Genomic DNA, 20615 nt, shown 5'->3' with positions numbered 1-20615 from the left:
AAAATTTTGTCAAATCAACATTCCAGAGAAGGTTATGCTCCTGTCATGCATCATCAAAATCATCAGCAAGGGTATTTCCAAGCAGCACAACTCCCATAGCACTGGCAACAGCCTGCAGTTCCGATGGTCTCTCAAACTCCTCCACCACAACAACATTGGCAACAACCTGCAGTTACCATGGTTCCTCAAACTCCTCCACCACAACAACATTGGCAACAACCTGCAGTTCCCTTAGTTCCTCAGACACCACCAAGTGGCCAAAACTCCCACCATCAGGTTGGGCACAGTTCGTCGTTTGAACAAATAAAAAAAACCTACACAAAACTTTAAATTAATTTTTCATTGTATAAAAATCTTTATTAAATTTATTGTGTTTTTTCTACATACTACCATACATGCAATAACATAGATTTGAACAATTCATTGCCCACAGTGCCTCAAACACTGCCAAGTTTTGCTTTTCAGAAAATGAAACACGCACAAAACTGTAAAATTCTAATTTTTTTGAAGTAGTTTTAGTAACATTCTTACCATATTTGTAAATTTTGTGTAAAACAATTTACAATAAATTTTACTTATATTAAAATAACCAAATTTTGATGTTCAATCTTAATCATTAATATGGTATACTAACAGACACCATGTCCTTCCCTTTCTTTCCATAATTTATCCTTCAAAACCCCTCTTATCTTTACAGCCTGGACAGAAGTGTCCTTTACTTTTTCATAACTCCGCATATTTAATAGCTCTCTCACAGCTTTCCGGTCTCGTCTCGCCATTGTTGTCGGATCAGCAGCCAAATCTGATTGTGTAGGTAATGGTTCGCCATTTTCAATGCATAAATTGTGCAGCACAATACATGCTAATGTGATTGTTTTCATTGTTTGCTCATTACACTCACACTTTCTATATAAAACTCTAAATCTTCCTTTTAGCTGGCCATAAGCACATTCTGTAACCATCCTTGCACGAGACAATCTATAGTTAAAATTACTTTGTTCTGGTGTAAGTACTGCACATGTTTAAGGCTTCATGATCCATGTTGTGCAGGGAAATGCTGAATCAGCAACTATGAGTGGACCAACCTCAACCCCACCTATATATTTAGATACGGAAGGAATGGCATTGTTTGTTGATATGTCTTTCCATAACTGTGTTGCCTGCAAGATCATTGCATCATGAGTATTGCCGGGAAACCCAACACTTGCCCAAACAAATCGATATTTAGAAACAACAAGACCCATTAAGACAATAGAATAGAAGTTTTTAAAGTTATAATATTCCTTGGCAGCCTCTGCTCCACCATCTGGGCATTTAATAGAAATATGGCATCCATCAACAGCTGCCCAACAGCAAGGAAATTGCCAAATCTCCTCCATCTCAATCATCTTCTCTCTCAATTTTTCTTCAGACGAGGGGAAATGTCGGGTAACAGCATCTTGCCACAAATTTAAAACAATTGCTTGGCATACCTCGATAACAATTCCTTGTATTGTCGCAACCCCCAGGCCCGACATCTCAGACAGTGTGTAATAGTAATCACCTCGTGCCAATTTGTAAAGGCAAATGGCTAGTCTACAAGCTGGTGATACTGGCAGTTCGGTTCTTGTAGCTTTTCTCAAATTATTTGCAATTCCATTAAGAACGAAATTGAAAATGTTTCGTGACACGCGAAAGGTGCCTCTAAATCTCTTTTCGGAGTAACTGGACCATACAGAGTTCGACCAAAGACTCCATTGTGTTGTTCTTTCCAAGCGGCGACAAGAACGAACTCGCGAAATCGATGGTTTTTTAGCTGTAAGGGCGAGCAACAGTGAACATAACTGGGCAATACGTAATTTCCTATTTCTCAATTAATTTAATATTTGTAGCTGCTTTTGTCTTCTTTCCCTTCTTATTTTCAAAATTTGCCTCAACACGATAGCTCTTGTAACAGCCGCCATATTTAAAATATAAGTTAGGTCAGGCTACCCTAAATTTAACCCGATTTGCAGGCTTAGCAATTAAATTCGATGAACTAATTTCGACGTATAAACTGATGATAACGACGTATGCTGTTTCCGTCGAAGTTCCGTCGAAGTGTTTAAAAATTAAATTCGACGAATCAAATTCGACTGAAATTCGACGTATAAAACGGGCCCAAAGTACTCGGACGCGCACAGACTAAACACACACGCGAATTTAAAAAGCTTGGTACAGTAAAGACAACGACACAATAAACAGACATATCGACATACCCATCATATACTCACAACTAAAGAAAAAGGACATAAAAACTACAAACAACACCAAAACTAAAACACTACACTCTAATACTATGAACACCAATCATATTCGCAATACACCAAAACCCATGGCAACGCATTTCACCCCATCCAATCACAATAATCCACCCACTCATCCAATTAGACGCTCTAAACGTCTCCAAGCTAAAAAGCACGTGTAAATAAATATTTTTCATTCCGATGAAGGCTCCAAGCAACGAGTCGAAAGCTCAATAAAACTCACTTTAAATCCGGAGAAACCTTTATCTTTTATGTATATATATATCTAGGAAGTTTATAATTTATGATTTTCCGTATAAAACAGTGCTCGATGCCCGAGAGCAGAGCGTAAATATTTTCTTCTCCTTACCAATATATATATATATATATATATATATATATATATATATATATATATATATATATATATATATATATGTGTAGTGGTGTTGAGAAAAATCACAAAACTACAATTTCATCCCGACAAGCCTGTTTCGTGATTTCTCACTCTTCAGGGATAATATTTAATGAATACAAAAGCATGTGCTAGATTATATATACAAGAGGAAGTTAGGGTAAAAAATTAAGATTGAATTACATAATAGAATAGAAAATTACATAATTACATAACTACATTAAGATAGAATTACATAAGTCATTAACTTCCTCGACATAACGTTCAATCTAAAGAATTCTTCCCATCGACCTTACACCAAGCCTCTATCGCGATGACGGACTAGCCATTACTAAAGCAACACCTAAAGAAACAGAAAAAATTAAAAAAGAGATATGCCGCGTATTTAACAACAACGGATTGCGTATCACTATCGAAGCTAACAAAAAAGTCATTAACTTCCTCGACATCACGTTCAATCTAAAGAATTCTTCCCATCGACGGTACACTGAGCCCAACACCTCTTTGCAATACATCCACCACGAAAACAACCATTCTCCAAGCATTACAAAGAACATACCCGAACCATTGACAAACGCCTTTCATCCTTATCATCCGACGGGGCATAATAGTAGTATAAGACATGGGGGTACCAGAGCAAAAAAAGGCCGTGTTTTCAAAGGGAACCAACCAATGGCAAATGGCCATGTAAATAAAACTGCGCAAAAAAGTCATTGTTTCAAAGTAGTGGAAAAGGCCATGTTTCAAAGGGGAACCAACGCAAAAGGCCATGTAAACAAAGCTGTGTAAAAAGTCCATGTTTTAAAAGTAGTGGGAAAGAAGGTGGTAAAATCTCGAGGTTACAATCTGTCGTTTAAAAATATGGAATCTATATGTTTTAAAAACTATCTTTAGAAATAAATGTTAAGAAAGCATCGTTTCGGAGGGGGCTCGGCAGCGCAGATCACGAAGTGATCGAGCAGGGGGATGGAGCCCCCGAGAATCGTGCGAGCCTGGTGGGTAAAAAATTCTAGCTTTAGCTAGAATTTTCGGCTCGCCCCCATGGTGTCCGAAGGACGACAGACATAAAATATGCTCTTTACAAAATATGGAATCTATATGTTTTTTGAAATATATAGATGCGTTTAAATTTTAAAAACTATCTTTACAAATAAATGTTAAGAAAGCATCGTTTCGGAGGGGGCTTGGCAGCACAGAGCATGATGTGAATATTACGAAGTAATATTTACTCCATGCTCGAGCAGGGGAATGGAGCCCCCGAGAATCCTAAGACCCCGGTGGGGAAAATTTTCACGAAGTGAAAATTCGGGGTCTAAAGTGGCATTCGATGAATTCGAAGAATTCGAGAATAACAGAGGCTTAATATATGCTCTTTAAAAAACTATGGAAACAATATGTTTTTTTAATTTGTCTGTCAGGCGCGTGTCTTAGTGCATGTTTTTAATAATGGTTGTTTAATGTAGCTAGCACATGTCACCAGCGCATTTTAATAATTTAGTGGAAATAATAAAATGTTATTAAAATATCAGTAGCAGCGCGCTTTATAGTCAATGGTTTATTGGTATAACTAATTGGTTAATAATAATGGTTTTAAAACTCAGCGCGTGGTAGAAATATTCTTTAATAATCAAGTGTTAATAAAATATCAGTAGCAGCGCGCTTTATAGTCAGTGGTTTATTGGTATAACTAATTGGTTAATAATAATGGTTTTAAAACTCAGCGCGTGGTTGAAATATTTAGTATTATAAACTATTTTAATAAAACAGTTATTACAAATATAATAATACACATGTTTTATAAATTATCTTTTTAAATCGTTGTCTCGGGGCGAAGAATTTCAGGCAACTAAGCCTGAAATTTTGAGCGCAACAATGTCATAGATGCTCTTTACAAAACTATGGAAACTATATGTTTTTTTAAATTTGTCTGTCAAGCGCGTGTCTTAGTGCATGTTTTTAATAATGGTTGTTTAATGTAACGAGCACATGTAAGTCGGCGCATTTTTTATATTATTTGTCTGTCAAGCGCGTGTCACATGTACATGTTTAACAATGTTTTATATAATTTTTGTTAAAAGCGTTTTTTACTAATTGTTTCAGGATTTTGAATTTTTTTGTATATCGCTTTTGTATTAATTACTTATTACAAACAGTTATGTGATATGTAGTCAAACATGAGGAGCAGGTATGTATGATTTTACTCTAACAGAGACCCCACGCTACATGCTTACTACACATTATAACTGTTTGTTAATATTTAGTTATTTGAACCGATATTATAATGGCCATAAGCTAATGTTGTTACACCATCATCTAATATATATCGTTTATCATCAAAACAGCTGAGTGATACTTTATTAATTTCATAACTACTAAGTTGCTGGTTTACACTTCTAATAGTTTTCATTGTATGTTTCATTTGTTTGTTTTCAAATAGTGTTGTTTTATAGTCTTCATGTTTTATTTTACTCTTAATAATATTTTTCTTAATTCCTTTAGCTTTTTTATCTCCTTTATTATTATCTTTAATATAACTGTACATTTTACTTCGTAACCCAACAAATTCAGTAGTTGAGATTCCAGCGGCTTCGTCTTTAAATTTACCAATAACTTTTTTATTAGTCTTATCATAATATTGAGAATCTTCTGAGTAATCACTAAAATCAAATTTATCTTTATCAACCCAAAAATCTTGATAGACATCTTCAGTTTCAATTTCACATGTTAAACTATCTGTGTCTGTGAAAAGAAGTTTAGCTTTATCACCATATTTCTTCTTGATATAGTTGTAATGAAAATTATACATCAACGTTTTACTTAAATCTAAGATACACATGCCAACATATGCAGGCCTGTTAAGGGTTAGTGTTTCTTTGATCTTATGCACAGCGACAAGGTTCTCATTGAAGATTTTACTACTTACATAAGTAGGTTTTGAAGCTAATTTTAATAATTTATTTTTATTAGTTACTAGTCTAACATCTACTCGTTTTCGTAAGTTTTCCATGGTTTTACCGAATACCGAATTATTCATTAATTTGAAGAAGTCTTTTTCAAAAGAATTTTTTGCATTAGTTCTTTTTTGAGTATTAAAGTCTATGTATTTTTTTGACCATGGGGATTGATTAAATTCAAGTACTCTATGCACTTTTTTTAATTTTAACCCAAGATCTAAGTATAATTGAAGATTTCTATAATGTAAAACGTATTTGTATTTATTTTTTAAAGTCGGAATCAGTTTGCTTACTAATCCTGTTGATATATTGTAATTAGAAGCAATTGTCTTACAATATTTTGACAACATGTCGCTAGTTACTTTAACTTTTTCTGGTGCGACAGGATAATCGTTATGTAAATCATGTAGTTCTTTATTGTATTCTAAATCAACTTCTAAAATTACACCTTTTTTACTATCTGCTTGATATTCAGCAAGGTTTATGCTGTTAATCTGTTTATCAGTTAACCATTTGAAATTACCAGTAGGTAAGTTTTGTGACATAGCCCACCCATACAGATTGTTAGCATCTAAATACGTTAAATACTTCGATGGCTTATTATTATCATAAGATGATTAATATTTGTTATTAGCTTTACCATATCGATTAGCAATATAACTAACACCTCCTCTCATACCCTTTTCAATGAATTGAAACATATCAATATCTGTCATTAATTCTAATTTAATATCTGTCATCTTTAACATAGCATCCCAAGACAACCCAGGAGATGTGAAATAGTGGCATGGGTCTAATTTATAGTATTCTAAGCATGTTTTCCTAAAGTTTTCAAATACATCACTTAATAGAAGGATATCAGATTTCAGATACAGGTCGTGATACTCACCCATGTTTTTAAGATTGAATGTATTCCACACTTTTTGTGCATGATGGTATTGTTCATCTGATATATTCTCAGCAGTAAGAATACTATAAAAGTCTTTTTTTGAAGGCAATTTTTCATAAAACTTTTCAAAGCTATCCATATAATCATATGGGTATATACCTTTTTGAGTCATTAAATTAAATTTTGCACCTTGAAACTGCTTATAGGTATATTTAAATGAATCTTTAGGTAAATTACAAACAAAATTTTCCAGACTAGAGCTCATAAATTGAAAACTATCAATAAAAGTAACATGGTTACCTAACATAAAAGCCATATATTTTCCATGTTATTAGGCATATCATTTATATTCATATGAATATCTTCTCCTTTTTTGTTTTTGTATGTATGCTTATTAACAATAGCTCCGATTTCTTGCATAATAAAATGACTGTCATACCCACGCAGATTGTGAAATATTACTGGGATTTTAAATTTATCATAGTCTATTCTAAGTTTTAAATTACAATCTTGATGTGCTGACCCTCTATATTTTCCAGTGATATGACAATGGTCTCGAACTCGAATATGTTTGTTAGTGTATTTTTTGTTACAGATATGACATTCATCAGCTTTTTTAAAGTCTTCTTCATTATCAGAGGTCATTTTTAATGGTTTATTAAAGTGAGTTTTTATAATATTTTTACAATATTTAACTTCTTTTAACATAGCTTCCATAAATTTGTAAACAGCCTTTTCACCTCTATATATTTGAATTGGTTTCGTGAATTTATCATCATAACAACAAACAATTTTGTATCCATAACTACAGTCAGTATGTTTCTGATATATTTTGTATATGATTTTTTATTATTTTGGTTACAACCAGATATCATTTCTGTAATAGCCTCAAAATCGCTATATATAACAAATGGTAATGGTTGTTGCTTATGATAATTGTTGAATTTAAGTATGTTATTATTTTTATCAGGCATTCTTATTGATTGTATACCATTTATTAATATACAGTTTTCTATGTGGTTATTTAATATTTTTTCAGAACTGAAACATTGAAGACATCGCATGCAAAAATGTTTTCTTTCTTTATGTTTAGTTTGATTGTACATAAATTTATTAAAATCTTTTATTAATACAAAATGTTTGTTTTCATTATCAGTTATTAATAATACTTCCATATGGTCTTCAAATTTTTCTTTTGAAATGAATAATGGATATGGTTGTTTATTTTCATATCTGAAAACGTTAATGTTAATTCTGTTTTGCTTTTCGATTTTATTATATTGTTAACAGTCACTGGAAATTCAATCCCAGAGTAGTCTAATTTGTTAATATATTCCTTATCAGATTTTTTAATTCTCTGTGGGTCTTTATTTTGTGGGTTAATATGTCTAATATGGCACCATCTAAAACATTCATTATCTCTATTTTTGATATTTATCAAACCTTTTTTAGGGTTTTTAAGTTCTTGTGGTAAATTAATGTATGAAGATCCTTGTAAAGGCTTGTATTTAACAACATTAAGATAATGATTATTTACTGATTGAATAGACCATCCAGAACCTTCTTGAGTGAATCTATCAATCTTGTTTAATATATTTTGTTCTGAAATTTGTAGTGATTCAGTAATATTTTCATTATTTGTAATTGTTAAAGCTGGATTGTTGAAATAAGCAGTCTTTTGTATAAAGTTGGTCGTACCACCATCCTTTGTTTCTTTTTTACTAAATGTTACCTTAAACGTTTCAACAAATTTTAATCCTTTCATTGTTGTTAATAATTCTTTAATATAATATGTAAGATACTTTCTTGTGCTTCGCATTTGTATTAATGGTACATTATTGTTAATAATGCTTATTTCATATGATTTAGTGTATCCTTTTAAAGCATTGTTTGTTTCTCTTATTTTAACTCTACGTGTTGGTATTGGTTTTTTATTTTTATCTGATAGCATCTGTGTATTGTTCTCATACTCTTTAACCATCTCTTTTACACTCTTTCTTGGTTTTGGGACTGGTGTTAATACTTTGATTAATTCGTTTTTTCTAAGTTTATAATAACCTTTAAACTTTTTTTCTTTAGCAATAACTTTTAACTGATGTACAGTCATTTGTTTGATATTGGATTGTGATAATACTTTTTGTACTGGTTTGTAAATTGAAGTATTATTAACTTCAACCTTAGGCTTTTGATTTAATATTATATTAATTAAATCATTTCTAGTCATTTTTTTGAGCGCATCTCTATTCATCTTCTGCATATTATATAATATAGGTATGTCTTTAAGTACCTTTCGATTTAAATAATCTCTATTCATATATATATAGTATATATTTTATTTTTTTTAAAACGCACTAATTTTAATTATAGAAATAAATCTATATTTAAAACTTTTTATAAAAACTATATTATTTTTAATTTTTTGAATTTCTTAAGTGTTTTCTAGTTCTAAGATGTAAAGTTTTATATGCTAAACTATATGTTTTATTACATGAATCACAATGCCATGGTTTTGAGAGCATGTATGATGTCCTATGTTGTTTAATTTGCTCTTTAGTAAAAATTCTTGGCCTTCCTCTTATTAGGTTATCTGAACACATATATATACTAATACTATATATTTTATTTTTTTTAAATAGTTATTTAATACGTTTAAGATAGATTCTAATAATACAAATAAATTGTACTATTTAAATTGTATAAAAATAATTTAATAAACATTGGGCTATTTAACATTTTTTAGTTTTATTTTTTTTAAATATTCTTTTAATTCACGTTTATTATGTATTAAATTTGGTAACATGCCAGGCATTAAGCCATATTCATAATAAGGATTAAATCCTTTCATATGTAACCATATACACTGATTTAATTGTTTTCTAATAATTGGGTCATCAAGAGCTTCTTTTACTGTTCTATCGTAATATTAAAATAATTCTCTTTTTTGATTATCAGGTTTAAATCTTAATAATCTTAATTTTTTATTATGTTCAACTAATTTTAGATCATATTCAATTGCTTCAGATATTAAAGTATGTTTAAATGTTTCAAAATCTTTACATTTTTCATAAACCGGTTGATCAGGATCATAATGTTTTAATTTTGTTGGTAAAGCATGAATTTATATATATACATCAAATTTAGATAATAAATAATCATCTAAAAAATCAAAAACTCAACCAGGCCCGAAATGACATAATGATATTTTATTATTACTCATTTTAATGTTATTAATATCATCTTTTGTCTTTAAGTCTTTTAAGTTTTTTCTATTTTCTATCATATATATAATTTATATATATTTCTTTAAGTATATTTAAACGCACCATAAATTTTTTGTAAATGTTTTATTTCTTCAACTGGACCCAATTTTTATAATAAGTACAGTCGATATTTTTATCCCACTCAAGGATTTTATATACTTCACCAAATAATCTATCATCAAAAATCCTTTTTGTTTTACTATTTTTCATATCTCTAACATGGTGTTTTAATGGTATACCCCTCCTACTAGCTAAACGTATTATATAATAGTTATACATACTAATATTCTTTTTATTAATTAATTTATGTTTAATCATAGTGCTAACAACCTTTATAAAATCATTTGTAATCATCTCAACATATTCAAAAGTTACACACAATCTAATTTTATTATAAAACCATTTCTTTCTCGAGTGTATGGATCGTTAATTTTTCCAAATCTCTGGTATCCACTCATTTACTACTTTATATTAATGAACAGAACCACAATTTATACAAACATTCATTTTATTGTTATCTGAAATAATTTCTGGATTTTCGCAACATAAGTATGTCTTAACAGATCTATTAATATAATTATCACATATCTTTTTATCACAAAAGCAACAATTTACGTAACCAAAAAACTCTTCTAACTCTTTATGAATCAATTTATTGCAATACATATAATATAGTATATTATAATATTATATCTTTAAGTAGTTTTATGTAATAAATATCCGGATACAATGCCAAGACATACCATTCTAATAGATTGATATTTTTTTCATATTCTTAGATTCTTTGTAAAAGTCACTTAGTTGAGGTTCTCTATGAAGTGTTAGACCGTTGTAATTTATTGTTTTTACTTTTCTAAGCATATCTAAAGCTTCGTTCGTAAGTTCTATATCAGTATCGGCATATTGAAGTTCTTGTCTTAGCTGTTGAATTTTATCATGCTGCTTGACTTCATTTTCATAGAACGCCTCCTTAGCTTTTTGTAGTTTTATTAAAGACTCATGGTAATTTTTCATTTCCTCAACGTAACCGTTTTATCAAGTTTATGAAATAGCCAGCCTGCTAGGGAAAAACCTAGGCCGTTAACAATCGCTCCAAAAGCTGTTCCAAACCCACTAGTAATAACACTTGTCGTATATATTTATACAGATTTAACTGGGTTTTCAGGAATCCATTTTTTGTCTTCAGCATATTTAACTAACATTACTGATGTTGTAATAGCAATAGCTAGTTTTGCAAAATCTTTGATACTGTTTGTGTCTGTTAATTTTTGACCTAGTAGTTTTTAGACGACATAGAAAGACCTACAGCAGTTGTTGTCACAAGCAATGCATCAAAAGCTTAATTCATAAATTGTTTCTTAGTAGTATTACTCATATATAATAGGAAATATTTTATTCAAATGAGTGTAAATTATATTTTTTATTTTTTTGTATCAAAATATGTTTTTCACTAGTTGTTTCTTCTCTAACTTTATCGTTTGTTAATTTTTCCTGCCTTTTATCATTTTTCCTTGTATAATAGAGACTAGCAATAGCAGTTAATACTCCAATAGTTCCAAACAAGAATCCGTAATTAATATTCCAGCTATTATCTTCAATTTTTTTTTTATTTTCTAATTCAATCCTATCTCGCATCTTTTTTTCTTTAAAAGCTTTCGATATAGCAGCCAAGCGTTTCCCAGCTTCAACTCTAAGAGGGTCTTTCTCTTTCTTAACTGTAGTTATCTTTACGTTTTTTTCAGACATGTTATATCATACTGTAGATTTTGTTCACAGATAACTCACAGATAATCTTATAGATAACTCACAAATAATCTTATAGATAACTCACAGATAATCTTATAGATAACTCACAGATAACTTATAGATAACTCACAGATCTTTATATTTTTTGTTATATTTACTCATCATACCAATTATAGGAGGACAAAAGTCAATTATAATATCATCGATAACTTTTATGTCTGATAGAAATATCACTTCATTATAAGCTAATCCTCTTAAATAAGATCTTATAGTCATAAGTATTTTTTCATATGATGTATATGCAAATTTACACATTTCTAAGTTATTATTAATCTTACTCTTAACCATATAACCTTGAATTAAAGCCCCTAAACCACTCAGGGCAGCTATAACTACCGGGTTTACGGTTACACTACCAGCAATAGCACCAGTCGATACTAGAAAAATACTTCCCATGTTTAATGATAGTCTAATTTTATTTAATTTATTATACTTCCATTTATAACAGGTATACATTTTATGATAGTACAAATACAACTTTTTCAGCTTTTTAAATTCCTCTTGACTCAACTCACTCGAAATATGATTAAAATCTAGAACTTGTTTCATATTATATTATAAAACATTTTAAACTAATATGAATGATGATAGTGTTGATATACCGAGTAAAGCAATCATATCTGTTTGATGGGGATTATTTACTATCATTTTTGTATGTTTATGTACTACTTTTTTATGCACTTCATCAAGAGTATCTAAGTGTTGTGAGGGTGCATTATCTTGATGTACTTTTTTTAGTTCTTCCTTTTTAACTCCATAATAATTTATTTTAGAATTAATACCGAATTTCATAGTTTTATTCGCTAATGTTAAAATATTATTATACCCATCAATCTTTTTATCTAATATGATCATACGGCTAGGTATTAAAATCATCCCAGGGCTGATTGCCATATTTAAAATGACATTCGTGTCTTTTATACTCTTTCTCAAGTTAGATATCAATACAGTCGTATCATTCTGTACTATAGTATCCTTTAATAATTTCCTCAACACGGTTTGACTATTCTAGGCACCAAGAATTGTATAAACAAAGCTTTCAATGCTCTCTTGCAAAAGAACTTTTCCGATTTTTGTAATCCCTTCAGAATTATATGCAATGAAGCTCCTATAATTAGTAGTTGAATATTGAAAATTAACATAATACCCATCACCATTTTTATCGAATTTTAAAATACCTTTATAAGGTATATGCTTTTTCAATTCAGTAAAGTCATATTTGTCTAATAACGATGGATGCTTCATAAATTTTCGAATCTGATAATACAAATGATATTTAACAAGGCTTTGTATAATTCTACTTTTATCAAAATTTAAATGATTAAGCCCGATTCCACATAAAAAACTAGCCACATAAGCCCCACAAATCATAGCGTAGTACGCTTCTTTTTTATAATTTAAATGACTTTTAATATTGTATCTTATACCAGCCGGATGTTCTTTTTTATTTTTAATTTCACTTGTCCACGTGGCTGTTATAGGTGGTAAATTACTCATAAAATAATCATTCTCTGTTACATACAATCTGAAGTTACAGATATCAACATTTACCGGTCTTTGAAATGTAGGTTTTACAATAAACTTTGATGACCATCTATGTAACATATGATTGAAATACTCCTGGCTATGACCTTCATCTCCATTAACAGCTGCTATGAGATTTGAAAACAAAGGCGTTTTAGTTGTTTCTAAATATATTTTTGGCCATGATGTATATGATACATGTTTCAAATCATCATCGCCTAATTTTATAGAATTTTCTTGTATTTTCTTGTTTGACATATAATATAAGCTATATTATATATGAAGTTCACTGTTTTTATAAACGGAGATAGTACAAAAATTGACTTACAACAAAGTATAGTAACATCTAACTATTCATATTTATATATCAAAAAAGCTTATGTGTACTGGGGATATAAAAATGTGAAACTAAATAATACTTTAGCTTTTACAATAGGCTCAACAAAATATAATATAGATGCTGGTTACTGGACTTTTAAATGCTTAAAACGTTTTTTGAGTCTGTTAACGTAAAGCTTGAGATGGTAGAAAACAACGGAACTTGTAAAATAACTAATAATAATGACGAGGTATTAGTACTATCTGATACTATTATTAAAATGTTAGGTTTTAATGATGTCATAAAAACTATTAAAAAAGGTATCGTACAAAATGGTGTTTCTAAAGTGGATATAAACAGAGGATTAAAGTGTGTGCAAATTTCTTCTAATATTGTAAATTCAAGTTATAATTATAACCCTGAAGGAAAAAAAAGTAATATAGCTTTAACTTTACCAGTAATAACAATTCAATCGTTATTTGGCACTTTATACGAATACAATGATATTGAATCTAGAGTTACAATTATAAAAGGAGTCTTTAACGAGCTACTATTTAATATATTAGATCAAAATAATAACCATGTTAATATAGGTAATATTCTACTAGAATGTTATCTTGAGTAAGTTAAATGGATGAAGATATTACAATTGAGCAAAGTTTAAGACATATTTATTATGATCCGAAAACAGGGTATCAATCAGCAGAACGGCTGTATCAGAAAGCATTAGAAGAAGGTATAGATGTTAGTAGAAAACAGGTTAAAGAATGGTTAATATCTCAACATACACACACTAGATATAAACCTATTATTAGAAGACAATTTCAGACAAACAAGGGTAAACTATCTTGGTGAACAAATTCATATGGATTTAGTTGATATGGGTTGTTATAAGTATAAAAACAATGGTTATTATTGGATATTAACAGCTATTGAAATATTAAGTAGATATGCATTTACTATCCCTGTTTATATGAAAGACACAAATAATATGACAAAAGCTGTTGCAAAACTATTAAGTCAATTTAAAGATAGATTTAATGATTACCCAAAATTAGCTCAATTTGATTATGGTAAAGAATTTTATAATTTAGGTGTCAAATCATTATTAGAGAAACATGGAATTAAATACTTCTCTACTAAAAATGATAAAAAGGCTGCGATTGTTGAACGATTCAACAGAACTCTTAAAACATCTATGTGGAAATATTTTTACAGTAAAGGAACATATAAATGGATTGATATATTGCATGATTTAGTATATAACTATAACAATACAAAACACAGTACAATCTTCATGAAGCCTAAAGATGTTAATAAAAATAATGAAGATGAAGTATGGAATACATTATACGGTCATGAAGTTGCTGATTTACCATTACCTAAGATTAAAACTGGTGATATGGTTAGAATATCAAAGTATAAATCTATATTTACGAAAGGCTATGAAGCAAATTTTACAGAAGAGTTGTTTAAAGTGACTAAAGTTATTAGAGGAGATCCGAATTTATATGTGATAGAAGATTTAGAAGGAGAGCCTATAATCGGTAAATTTTATGAAGAGGAACTATCAGTTGTTAATAAGAAAGTTGATTTTTATAGAGTTGAAAAGATATTAAAACGTAAGAAGTTTAAAGGTAAAAATATGGTTTTAGTTAAATGGTTAGGTTATGATAATAAACATAACAGCTGGATTCCTGAAAATGAATTACAAAACATAGAGTAATCTATATAATGGATGAAGGAGGTTTTGGTTATATTGAATTAGAACATAAGAAGCAAGAAGATAATAATGATGATTGCAAAATTTTCAATTTATTGATGAAACATCATTTAATGATGATAATTTTGGTGTAACAATAAGAAGACAGACAAATAAAACTAATACTCTTCCTGATGTTCCTACTTCCACTCCTGTTTATACAGATATTATTAGACCTGAAAATGAAGTTTCTTTTGCTGTTGAATCTTTTATTAAAAAAAATTATAAAAAGGAGTTTAGATTTAATCACCTAAAAGGTATGGCAGCTTCTGAAGGTATAAATTTTAGATTAAATTTAGGTAAAACTGAGTCGAATCATATTACTTACAGACCATTAAATACAAAAAATAAGCGAGGAAATAGTATAATTGTTTTAAAACGTAATAGTAATGGAATACTACAATATAATAAAATTAAAAATGCTAAAGAAGCTGTTAAACAATTTAAAAACGAAATTAAAAAAAATTTTTAATTTGCAAGATGAATTTATGAAAACTGAAGAGAGTATGCCTATGGTTAATTTAATTAATCAATATACAGAAAATTTCAATGAAATAACTGATGAAGAACTTAGAGAACATAAAGGTGTGATGACCCCATCTGGAACTATTGATAAAAGAACAAGACCGCAATTTATAGAAGCACAAATAAATCACTTTGATGAAGAGCTAAACAAAACTTTAGCTAGACTAGATGAAATAGAAAATGAAAATGGTATTGACAACAAAACTATAGCTAGAATAGATGAAATAGAAAATGAAAATGGTATTGACAACAATATTGATGAATTAACTAATTTGCACGAAAGAGCTGCGGAATTAGAAATTATAATTAGAGAAGAAGAAGATCAACTAGAAAAAAAGGATGTACGAGAGCAACAAGAAGAAGACATTACTAGATTACAGCGGTTTAAAAAATGGGTTAAGGAAAATATTCCAGGATTATCAGCTTTAGCTATATCTGTAGCTGGTGTAATTACAACCATTATCATTAGTGCAAGAAAAACAATCCTACAAGGTGCTCAAGCTACTAGTAAATTTTGTAAGTCTTTAGCAAATCTAGGTAAAAAATTATGGCCAGTGTTAGGACCATTATTGAATATTATCGCTCAGGCTATATCTTGGGGAGCTAAAGGTTTAACATGGTTTGCTTCTAATCTTTGGGTTTTAGCTATTGCTGCTGCTTTGTTAACATATGACCAGTATAAGCAAAGAAAAAAATAAAATATGTTTTAATATATATATGAACAGATTACAAGAAGAGCTTTTACCTGGTTATAAAAGGAGTACTATGACAAAAATTAAAGGTAACCGTACTTTTTATAGTATAACCTTTAACCCTAATAGTGTTAAACCGAATGAACAAATTTATGTTAATATACCAAAATTAAAACCAAATAGTTGTTTAGTTCCTGGGTCACTTAATCTATCGTTTGATCTTAAAATCAGTAATACAAAAAGTCACTTTCTAAATAATCTCATTCAAATTTTACAACATAGACTACAAATTAAAGTCGCTGGTGAGACATTATACGACTGTAATAATCATAATGTTATAAGTATATAGAAAGACTTGTGGATGCCTAAAAGTGATCGACAAAGTCTTATTGAATATGGTGTTTGTAACCAAAATTTACGAAAACTCATTTCAAAGGATGATAGTGGTGCAAAAAGTGGGGATTCACAAAAAGTAGAAGATAAATTAATGTATGATATTTATGGTACAAGGCAAAAAATTAATATTGATAATATTATTAAAGACCACGGTTTGTATTGCCCTTTCAATATGAATAATAACTTTCAATACATAATAACATTGCCACCGAGTGATCAAGTCCTTATTGCACAAAGTGGCCAAACTATCGGTGATTATGAATTAGAAAATCTTCAGCTAGAATATGAAACTATTGAAAATCAAGAAATTGCAGATGAGGTGACAAATTTATATTCTCAAGGAAGGAGTCTATTTTATCAGCATATAACCCTCTTAAAAAAGGAAAAATGGGATAAGTCAAGTACATTACAGAATGTAAACGTAAATGTCCATCAAAAATGAATGAAAGGCATTGTCATACTTTTCACTGAAAATTCAGTTAGTGATAGTGAAAAATTCATATATCCAAACATTAATAAAGTTTCAGTGACAATAGAGGGTGTGCCAAATTGTATTTTCTCTCAAGGCATGAATAAAACACTATTTTATGAAGAAGCAAGAAGATTTTTTGATAGAACTATCCCGATAGATTGCTTCATGACAATTGAAAAATTTTATAAAGATAAATTTGCATTAGTTATCGATCTACGCACCTTTCAAGAAAAAAATATTGCTGGCAACGGATTACGCGTCGTTAATACTCAAAATGGTGTTTTACTAGAGATTAAAAAAAGAGCATATACAAAAGATTTAAACTGTTACATCTATGTTATTAGTGATGCTCTTGTTCAATTTGTAAATAATGATTTACAAAGTATTCAATACTAAAATAACCAGTAATATATAAATGAATACACCTTTTAATATGATTGTTTTAGGAATGACCAATTGTGGGAAATCTTTTTACCTTCTCAAAATGTTAGAAGAAAACTTTAATAGACATTTTGATTATATTATTTTATTATGCCCAACGCTATCATATAATAAAACCTATCAAGAATGGAAATATATAAATGATTCTGATTTAATTAAGGTAGAATGTGACCAAGATCAGGTAGATATTGTTTTAAAATATGTTAGTGATGTATATAAAGGCACCAACAGTCTTATTATACTTCATGACTGTGCAAGTTGCTTAGATGTTAAAAATAGGACATCGCAATTAATAAAATTAGGGTTTACTGCTCGTCATTATGGGCTTTTTACTATTGTGATTACACAGCAATTGACTATTATTTCTAAACCTTATTGCGAAAATATAAGTTATTTAGTTACATTTTATAATACAAACCGCAATGATATGAAAACCATATTTGATGATTATCTTTATGGTGTTGAAAAAGATGATATAGAAGAAATAACCAAAAAATTGAAAAATAATAAGTATGCACATTTAGAAATCCAACTTGTATTCCCATACAAATGGAAAATTGCTATTCCGCAATAAAATATGTGTTATATATATATATGCCAAAGCGTAAAGAGCCTGAAACAATTGATGATATAATTAATGAGATTGATTCCACAAATGATATTATCAAAGACGCGGTATGTGATGATAATATACAAGATAAACCGCAAGAAAGTTCTAATAAAAGAGATCAACTACTTAAACTAGTTGAAGATGGTGATTTAGACAAGTCAGTTGCTTACATTAAAAAAGCTAGTCAAAAAATTATTGATAAATTATACACTGAATACGAGAAAAAACGATTACAAAAAGCTAATGAGTTTTTAACTGATTTAGTTATATCAAAATTTTCAGATGTATTAAAAGGGTTTGATGCTATTGAAGATCCCAAATAATTAACAAAACAGCTTAAATCAGACAACCTTTTAAAACGAGATGTGTATAGTTTAGTAGAAAAAGTATCACCATTATTACCTTTTTTAGGGTTTTTATCTGGCTGTATAACAACCGTTAAACATGTTTACGAACATAAAAATAATAAACAGGATATAAAATCTGAGGAATAATATAAATGAGCTTATTTTATGGGTATGACAAAACAGATATTAATGTAAATATACAAGGATCTGTAGATAAAACACATCTATTAGATAACTACTATACTAAAACTCAAGCTGATGGTAAATTTAATGTTTACTATACTAAAACACAAGCTGATGGTAAGTATGCTTTGATTTCTAATTTACTAAAATATTATACTAAAATGAAGGCTGATAATAAATATGTTTTTGTTTCAAGATTAGCCAACTATTATACAAAGAATGAAACAAATGGTAAGTATGCTTTGACTTCTAACTTAAATAAATATTATACAAAGAATGAAACAGATAGTAAGTATGCTTTAAATACTAATTTAACTAGCTATTATACTAAAACACAAGCTGATGGTAAGTATGCTTTGACTTCTAATTTAAATAACTATTATACTAAAACACAAGCTGATGGTAAATTTAATGACTATTATACTAAAACATAAGCTGATGGTAAGTATGTTTTGACTTCTAATTTAACTAACTATTATACAAAGAATGAGATTGATAGCAGAGTAAATGGTAAAGTAGTATACCATAGCAATCAATTAAATTATAAAAATTTTAATACCCGACAAGATACTATCAGAATTTTGTTTAATAATATTAAATTTATTGAATTTACACTTTTATTAATAAATACGTCTGATAACTCTAAAACAATCGAATTAGATATAATGGCAGATAAGATTAAAAAAAAATTTATCATTAAACTAACAAATGATAATGAAAAAAAGATAGTTAATGCATTACTAGATTTATATTACATATACTGTGTTGATGACAATTTAAACTATATTTATATTATTATTGAACCAAAAAAATCTACAGTTTCAATTGCTTATGACGAATGGAAAAGAAAATGGCTGACAGCATTTAATGGATTAACCAAAACGCAAGTTTATTCACAACATCAATCTACATTGATGTTAACATATAATGGTTTTGCACAAAATTTCGGGGCTACTATAGAAGATAATATTCTATCAACTAAAAAATTTGTAAATGATGAAATCGAAAAATTAAAAAAATTTATTAAAGATAACTATCAAGCTAAAACTTAAGATGAAGAATAATCCTCATGTTTGACTACATATCACATAACTGTTTGTAATAAGTAATTAATACAAAAGCGATATACAAAAAAATTCAAAATCCTGAAACAATTAGTAAAAAACACTTTTAACAAAAATTATATAAAACATTGTTAAACATGTACATGTGACACGCACTTGACAGACAAATAATATAAAAAATGCGCCGACTTACATGTGCTCGTTACATTAAACAACCATTATTAAAAACATGCACTAAGACACGCGCTTGACAGACAAATTTAAAAAAACATATAGTTTCCATAGTTTTGTAAAGAGCATCTATGACATTGTTGCGCTCAAAATTTCAGGCTTAGTTGCCTGAAATTCTTCGCCCCGAGACAACGATTTAAAAAGATGCTTTATAAAACATGTGTATTATTATATTTGTAATAACTGTTTTATTAAAATAGTTTATAATACTAAATATTTCAACCACGCGCTGAGTTTTAAAACCATTATTATTAACCAATTAGTTATACCAATAAACCATTGACTATAAAGCGCGCTGCTACTGATATTTTATTAACACTTGATTATTAACACTTGATTATTAAAGAATATTTCTACCACGCGCTGAGTTTTAAAACCATTATTATTAATCAATTAGTTATACCAATAAACCATTGACTATAAAGCGCGCTGCTACTGATATTTTAATAACATTTTATTAT

General features: G+C 29.1%; 1 pseudogene; it reads right to left on the bottom strand.

Annotated features, from left to right (window-relative positions):
• Window positions 1–629: 629 nt before the first annotated feature.
• On the bottom strand, window positions 630–1943 carry LOC124457077 (annotated as a pseudogene).
• Window positions 1944–20615: the final 18672 nt, after the last annotated feature.

This window comes from Xenia sp. Carnegie-2017, unplaced genomic scaffold (assembly GCF_021976095.1).
Source record: "Xenia sp. Carnegie-2017 unplaced genomic scaffold, XeniaSp_v1 HiC_scaffold_6, whole genome shotgun sequence".
Taxonomy (NCBI): domain Eukaryota; kingdom Metazoa; phylum Cnidaria; class Anthozoa; order Malacalcyonacea; family Xeniidae; genus Xenia; species Xenia sp. Carnegie-2017.
Note: the sequence above shows the minus strand (reverse complement) of the source record. Positions and strands in the feature narration are given on the sequence as shown.